Raw genomic sequence first — 7,772 nt, 5'->3', positions numbered from 1 at the left:
GGGAGCAAAGAAGGCAGACTATCTACAAAGGTGGAATCAGGGGCGCCTGGGTGGCTCAGTCGGTTAAGTGTCTGACTTCAGCTCAGGTCATGATCTCACAGCTTGTGGGTTGGAGTCCCGTATCGGGCTCTGTGCTGACAGCTCACAGCCTGGAGCCTGCTACGGATTCTGTGTCTCTCTCTCCCTCTGCCCCTCCCCTGCTCATGCTCTCTCTCTCTCTTGGAAGTAAATAAACATTTAAAACATTAAAAAAATAATAAAATAAAAAGGTAGAATCACCTAGAGAGGAAGGTGTGGGAAAGGCAAGGAGAGGAAACCTTTCAGAATTCTAGCAAGTGTAATTAACTCCCTCCACACCCAGAAGTGTGTCTAACACCCTCTGCCTGTCTCTGCTTTTGCTGCCTCCCCCCCTTACTTTCCTCCCCCAGGCATGTTCCCAGCGATTTCAAACTTTCCTCTCCATTCCCCAACATTCCTTCTCCTTCAGATCTCATTTTCACCTCCATATTCTCTCCTTTTTCCGCTTCCCTGCTCTTCCCAGGGGGCTCCACAGTGACATCCTACTGCCCAGGGCTGCTGGAGGGAAGTGTGGAAGGGTTCTCCTGGGAAGCACGACGAGGGAGATTGGGCCCAGAGAGGAGACAGACCCAGAGAGATGAGGTCAAGGGTGGATTTGAGGCAGAAATTAAATTAAATTAAACTGGTCTTGTTTCTTCCCTGACATAGTCTGTTGGGAACAGATTTAATGTGGTCCCTGGAGATTTCACATTCCATGGTCCTAAATTTGAGATTTTGTTATAGTGTGGGAGAGAACCTAATTCCTAAAAGGGCACGAGGGAAGCTTCCCTTCCTGTACCCCCCACCTCCCAGGGAGCGGGAGCCTACATTCCTGATTCTAAACACCTCAGGAAAGACCAGCACAGCCTTCAGAGAGACGACAAGGAGTCGTTTCTGTGGTTTTCCAGACTGGTGGGTCCAGAGTGGTTTACTAAACATCTGCTAGATGTTCTGCTTGGCTTATGCATATGTGTATTGCTCATACATTATGTGTCTTCTACTCCTGACATCAACCTTGTGAGGTAACTGTGATTAGAATTCCACCTCAGAAATGGAAATACTGGGGCTGGCGGAATTAAGAGACTAAGCCATGTTCGCAGGAGGCCTCGGCCAGCAGTCTTTCCCACTCGGCCACGCACTCCTTCCATGGCCAGTGCTCTTCAAAAATAAAAGTAAAGCATTCATAACCCATATTAACCTGATGTACATTTAATCTGACATTTTTTCATTCTCTCTCCTAAAATGTTAGAAACAGATTCACTTTCTGGGTTTTGCCCGTAGAACATTTAAAATGTTTCCCATATAATTATGACACTTTTCGCCAGATGAAACATTTGGTATCCTGGAAAGGGTTTGGTTGCTTGGTTGGTTGGTTTTTGAAGGATGACATCAAATAAAGTCTTTCACTCACCTCATCTTCCAGACCTTCCAAGAGAAGCTCCTCGGAGGAATTGATCTCTGGGCCAATATGTGAGAATTCTTTCCCAGGACTGCCCCAAGGGGCAGGCATTCTGGAAGAAAACTGTCTGCCTCCCCTGCATGGAAGGGGACCAGAAGCAGGCTTGATGGGCAGTGGCTGGAGGTGTAAATGGGCAAGGGGGCTCAAAGTAGGGGCGCAGAAGGTGAGAGAGGAGTGAAACACTGCTGTAATTTAAAAAAAAAGTAGAAACTATGAGAGTGGCTTTGGGAGAGTGGAGGACAGAAGCTGGAAAGACCTTGATGAGGGTACTGGTAAAAATCCAAAAGATCTCCAAAACACTGTTAGCAGAAGCCTGATATCCTTCCAGAAAGCATCAAAGATTAAGGAAAAATGAGGCAAAGGTAACCGGAAATTAGAGAGAAAAGGATCCCTCTTTTGCAGTGGCAGAAAGGTTAACCACACTCTTGCCTGCAGTGATGTGGAAAATAGAAAAGGTACCTCAAGAACTGGGTGGCCTGGCCGAGGAGATTTCCGGACACCATTCAAGGTTTCCCTGGCTTCTTCCTGCGGCTTGTATTAAAATCTGACAGGAGAGGGATAAGCTCAAGGAGGGAAATAAAGTTAAATATAAAGGAGGCGAATCTGCATTGTCGGACTATCCCCTGCCTCTTCGAGCTGAAAAGCAACATTAAACTAAGAATGGCTTCTAGACAAAAATACAATTCAGGGAATACTCAGAATAACACGTTGGAAAGATGAAACTGAGATGGTGGTGATAAAGTCCTTTGTGAAGACCTTGGAAAGATTTAAACTAAGGAAACTATTTGGGCAAAACCAAAAACAAACAAAAACACAGGACTTTTAAGGACCCTTGGCAGCCTCAGCAGAAGCCCGAGGTACAGAATGGTTTATCATGAAAAGATTTGTGAATGTGGCCTTTTTCCTTCCCCTAATTGCATGAACCACAGTAAGATTCACAGGAGGCTCCCAAAGATTTAAAGAGAATTGTAAAAACAGAAACATCACCAGTTTGGACTAAAAGAGAGAAAGAAAAGTACCAAAAAAAAAAAAAAAAAAAAAAAAAAAGTCTTTGGATCTCCAAACTTCTATAGGGCCGAGAAAACTCAGTAGCAAATATGGGCTACCTTTTACAGAAAAGGAAGAATGTGACAGAGGGCAGAGCCAAGAGCCACAGAGAATAATTCCCAGGGCTTTATCCCTCATGAGAGGACTGGCCACATGTGCCCTGCCACAGAATTACTTTAGACCCTGCACTCCTATTTGCCTCCTGTTTTCCCCCTTTCTGGGTGGAGTGTCTATAGCGGCTATCCCACACCTGTGATTAGGATTGAATGTTGGGTGTGGCAGAGGGGTACAGATAGCTGGTCCCTTTAATTCCCAGGTTTTCAGATAGAAACGAGCTGTGCTGGGGGAACGGTGTCCATCTCTCTATAGAATACACCTTCCTTGGCACTTTGCACACTCTGTTCCCCCTCCCTAGAGTTGTCTTCCCTTTATTTCTCTACCTGGATAATTCACTCTCATTCTCTAAGATTCAGTTCAAAAATCAGTTCCTCCATGAAGCCTTCCCAGCTTCACCAGTTAAAGTTAGTGGCTAGGTTTGCTGTCTTTCTACAGGACTTACCATGGCCTTAACTTTCTGTCTTCCCACTGGCCCATGAGTTCAAAAATGGCAGGGACGATGTTTTATCACTTTTGTTGTTTACAGAAACTCATTGCAAAATTAGTACAGATGTTCAGCACATACATGATGGTAAACAAACATGAAACATATATTTAAACAGATAGCATGCAATCTTTGAAGAGAGTGAGTTAAGAAAACCTAAATGGTGTGCTTAATAACTGAGGCATGGAGAAGAGGAAGTTTGATAAGTGTGGAGCTGCGGTCCTCTCTGGAGGTCAGTGTCTTTGATTTCTTGTTTGGAAAATCTGAATGTACTTGCCAGGTGGTAAGAGTATACAGGAAAGACACAGCTTCATTTCTTTGGGTGCAGGTGAGGAATTTTTTTCTCCTCAGCATACAATCAGTGACTTCTAACTCAATCTCAATCTCACAGAACATGAAGGGGGAACCAGGGGTTCTGGAGATGTGAACATCATCGAATTCCCAGAGACCACCTCAGACCTAAAATGTTCTGTTTGGAGAAACCAACTTGGAAACAAGCTTGTGTTAAGCTCCATGTGACCAGAAACTGGCTGTGTCTTCCTTTGTCACCACTGGCACATAGTAGGCATAAGAACATTTTGTTAATGGTTGATTATTGGCATATGGGAAGGAGGAAGAAAGGAAGGGAGAAGGTTAAGGGATCTCTTTAGAAATGTTCTAATGTAGCTTCAGTGAGCAGGATTTTTTTTTAAACGAATGGTGTGGATTTCTGGAGTGCGGGTGATATTGTAAAGGAGGTTTTACACCACCACAATAGTGATCTCCAATACCCATGGTCTCAGACTTTTCTCCAGAAGGCCCCTTACATCTGGATGTGACTCTGCTCTCCCCTAATTCTTAGTTAAGGCTCATTTCTGAGAAAGTAGGAGACAGAAGCCCATGCCTCCTGCTGTCATGGAAAACTCCATCTGAATGTCAGGGAACCAGAGTCTTGAGGGCAGATGATTCATGTTGGGCCCAAAATAAGATTTAGTGAAATGATTGATATTTCTGTTCTTTTTCTGTCTCTCCTCGTGTGAATCTTATAGCTGAGATGTAAGAATTATCACAAATACACAAATATGTGTATCCCAGACTACATAGAACAACGTAGGGAGCCACTTGCAAGATACATTTTAAGAGGGGCTGATGAGGGCTCTTTCCTCCTCCACCTGCAGCACAGAGCTGCCACTGGCCAATACAGTGGCTTTGTAGAAGTTAGAAAAATCATTCTTTCCTTCGAGAAGATGGCAGCTCTGTGCCAGGGTACATGGCTTAGCGGATAGAGGGTAGAATGGGTTTATGGTGTCACCCACCCTGTTAGCTTCAAGTTCCTCGGTGAAAACAGTCTACACATTCCCAGATGAAAGCCTGTTGTCATGGAGTCCAAAGTTCCACCATTTGGATTCCATTCTTTATGACTGGATGAAAGTAGTGTTCCCTCCTTCATCGTGACCAGGGCTGCATCGACACCAGGCTCCTATCAGCCATCACTGCATTACTCTACCAGATGACAAGAATTCGGGGCAACAACATGGGAGGAGCCACCAGGCAGAGGCAGGAACTAGTGGAAGGCCCAAGGAGGAACAGACGGGCTTGTAGGAGGAACTTAGTGGCCTTGGGAGGCTGAAGTTCTGGGGCAGAGGGTGGGAATGGTAGGGTGAGACTGAAGGTCGGTCAGACCAGACCACATTCACCTATGTCCTTGTAATGGTTTTAACGTGGCTTATAGCAACTTTAAAATTACACGTGTAGCTTGCATTATATCTCTATTGGGCAGAAATAGAACTTACTCTCGACATTAATGCAGTGCCTAGCACCTAGCAGGTGCTCATATACAGGACTTGAAATGAGATGAAACTAAATGTACCACAATGACATGTCTAAGAACTGTGGCTGATACCCTTTCCTTCAGCAGTACTTCTTTCTGTAATTTTTGTTCTTTTATTTTTTTCCATTCTATTGAGATATAATTGACATGCATCCCTGGATAAGTTTAAGGTGTACAGTATAATGGTTTGACTTACCTCTATCGTGAATCTTGTTCTCCTTTGCAAAAATTCATACAGATACTTAGCATAAAAAATTAAGACAATGAGCCAAAAGATACCCCTAGATACTTTTTCTGTAAATAAAAAATTCCCCACGTCCCTCTCCCTTATCTCCTTCTCTGGGATATGCCATAATTGCTCAAGTACAGTGAGATAGTTGGTTGTACAAGTAGAAAAGACAATTTATTAACTTTGGATCCTTTTTGTAGATGGAGAAGTTGATTCAGAATTCTAAATTGTTTAGGGGCACCTGGCTGGCTCAGTCAGCGGAACATGACTCTTGATCTCGGGATGGTGGGTTTCAGCTCGGTGTTGGGTGTAGAGACTACTTAAAAATAAAATGTTTCAAAAAAAAATTCTAAATTGTCCAAACTCTAAATCCTTTCTGAGGGCTTACCATGAATTCAAAGTCAATATCTATAGGAAATACAGCACAGAGCAGAGGAAGTAGTTAATGCCTTTTTGTAAATGAAATTGAATGAATAAAGCCTTGAGCCTGAATTAAGAATGTGCTGGGAAATAGAGATTTGGAGAAAAATTTTAGGCTTTCCCCCCCCCCTGAATTACCAGGGATATGAAATCTCGAATAAATTTCATCTGGAGTTCTCAGGAAGCTGGGACGACTAGTGGAATCAGGAATAAAGTTGTAACGTGACATGGGACGACCACTTCTCATTCTCAGCTGTCTTACCCACAGTTCCCGCATGCAGCTTTGGTGTGACTCAGCCCTGTGTCCCGGAGTGAGCCCTCCGTGACAGTGGGCCAGGTGAGAGATGGCGCGTGCAGAAGGAGGTGGCTCCCAAAGAAGCTCCAGGGGCGGAGGTGCAGGCAGGAAGCAGGCGTAGACAGGTGCCAGAGGAGACTGTGGTTTTAGGGGAGTTTTTGTTTGTTTGCTTAATTACTTGTTAGAATGGATTTAGTTTCTCTCCCCAGAAGAGATACGGATTCAAGATGAATTTTAGATGTTTTTAGAACAAAAATGCTACTCAGTTGAATTTCTGTTTTTGCCATAGCCGAGCAACTGAGCTGGAGGAAAAGAAAGCACAAGTATCCCGCACCCAGACTGAAACTGTTTTTTGTTTTTTCCGTGTCACAGAGCCTTCATTCTGTTCCTGAGGAAGAAATAGTATCCTGAAGGAGTCCAGAAAAGTTGGACAATTAAGTAAATATTTTTGCTCAAAAAACATGCCATTTGGTGCCATTTTCCTTGATAAATTATCTTCTCCTTGTCAAAAAGGGACCAAAAAAAATGTAACCCTTCTCCTGAGATAGAATCATAATGAACAGAAAGATACAATTGGGCTTTTATAGATGTTAAAGCATTTAAACATACTAGACCTTGAAGTAATTAAGCTTTTTTCCATCATATTTTTAACATTCCTGAAATGGAAAAAAAAAAAAAAAAAAAAAAAAAAAACCAACCCAGCGCTCATGCTAACATCTCTTCTCTTTTTAAAAGAATGCTGTGTTGGGGCGTCTGGGTGGCTCAGTCGATTAAGCGTCCGACTTCAGCTCAGGTCACGATCTCGCGGTCCGTGAGTTCGAGCCCCGCCTAGGGCTCTGGGCTGATGGCTCAGAGCCTGGAGCCTGTTTCAGATTCTGTGTCTCCCTCTCTCTGCCCCTCCCCCATTCATGCTCTGTCTCTCTCTGTCTCAAAAATAAATAAACGTTAAAAAAAAAAAAAAAAAAGAATGCTGTGAAATTGAGGAAGGAAATGAGACGGTTTGTCCCTAATCGTCTTGCTTTAATAGTTGTAAAGGCCACACTTTTACAAAAGTATATTAGGCTATCTTGACTGGCTTCATGCAGAATTAACTTAATGGCCATGATACAAGACAACCTTCATGGAAAAACTGTGTCCACTGCTTTCCCCCTACTTACACAGTCGCTCAGAGCAGACACTTAGATAAACAACAACTGACCACAGAGGTAGCAATATGGCAGTAAGTCACATGTCTTGTGTGTTCACTCAATCTTGCTTATCATATGATTCATCCATTCATTCATTCAGTTTATATGTATTGAGTGCATTGTGCAGAGAGGAAATAGAAATAGCTTAGCCTGTAGGATCTGGAGCCAGCTTCCCAGTTGAAATGAGTTTTGATCAAGGTCTTAAAGTTAAAGGTGTGGCAGGAGGGCCATGCTGACAGAAGGAACAGAGGTGTAAAGGCACAGGAGCATGAATGTTCAGGGAACAGCAGGAAACCCCATGTCAATGGAGTGTGGGACGCCTGGCAGTGGAAGTGGGGTGGACCTGAATTGCAAAAGATGTTGAAAGGCAGTCTAAGGAGTTTATGTTTCAATTTTTAGGGAGAAACTTGTCTGAAATGGATATCCTGTTAATTTGGCTTTCCTTAATTTTATATTTCCCTGCTCTCTAAGCATAAAGCAATAAACGGCAGGTGTAAAAAGAAAAGCAAACATAATAAGATGTAGCCAAACTCAAATACGAGAAAACAATATCTTTCTGGATCACTGCAGAGCAGTGAGAGTGGATGGAGCCATGGGCTTGTGGGGCTCCAAGTCCAAATCAGACAGCAGCAGGAAGAAGCCTAACTCCTTTGGGGGCAACCAGGAC

At 43.5% G+C, this 7,772-nt stretch overlaps 1 long non-coding RNA gene across 1 annotated transcript; it reads left to right on the top strand.

Moving 5' to 3' along the window:
• The first annotated feature begins 4,588 nt into the window (after window positions 1-4,588).
• On the top strand, window positions 4,589-6,380 carry LOC122225537. The gene is made up of 3 exons (XR_006205233.1): window positions 4,589-4,741; window positions 5,765-5,960; window positions 6,291-6,380. It is a non-coding gene; the product is annotated as an uncharacterized LOC122225537 (long non-coding RNA).
• The last annotated feature ends 1,392 nt before the right edge of the window (window positions 6,381-7,772 follow it).

This window comes from Panthera leo, chromosome B4 (assembly GCF_018350215.1).
Source record: "Panthera leo isolate Ple1 chromosome B4, P.leo_Ple1_pat1.1, whole genome shotgun sequence".
Lineage (NCBI taxonomy): Eukaryota > Metazoa > Chordata > Mammalia > Carnivora > Felidae > Panthera > Panthera leo.
The sequence above is the reverse complement of the archived record's forward strand: the minus strand, read 5'-3'. Positions and strand labels throughout refer to the sequence as shown.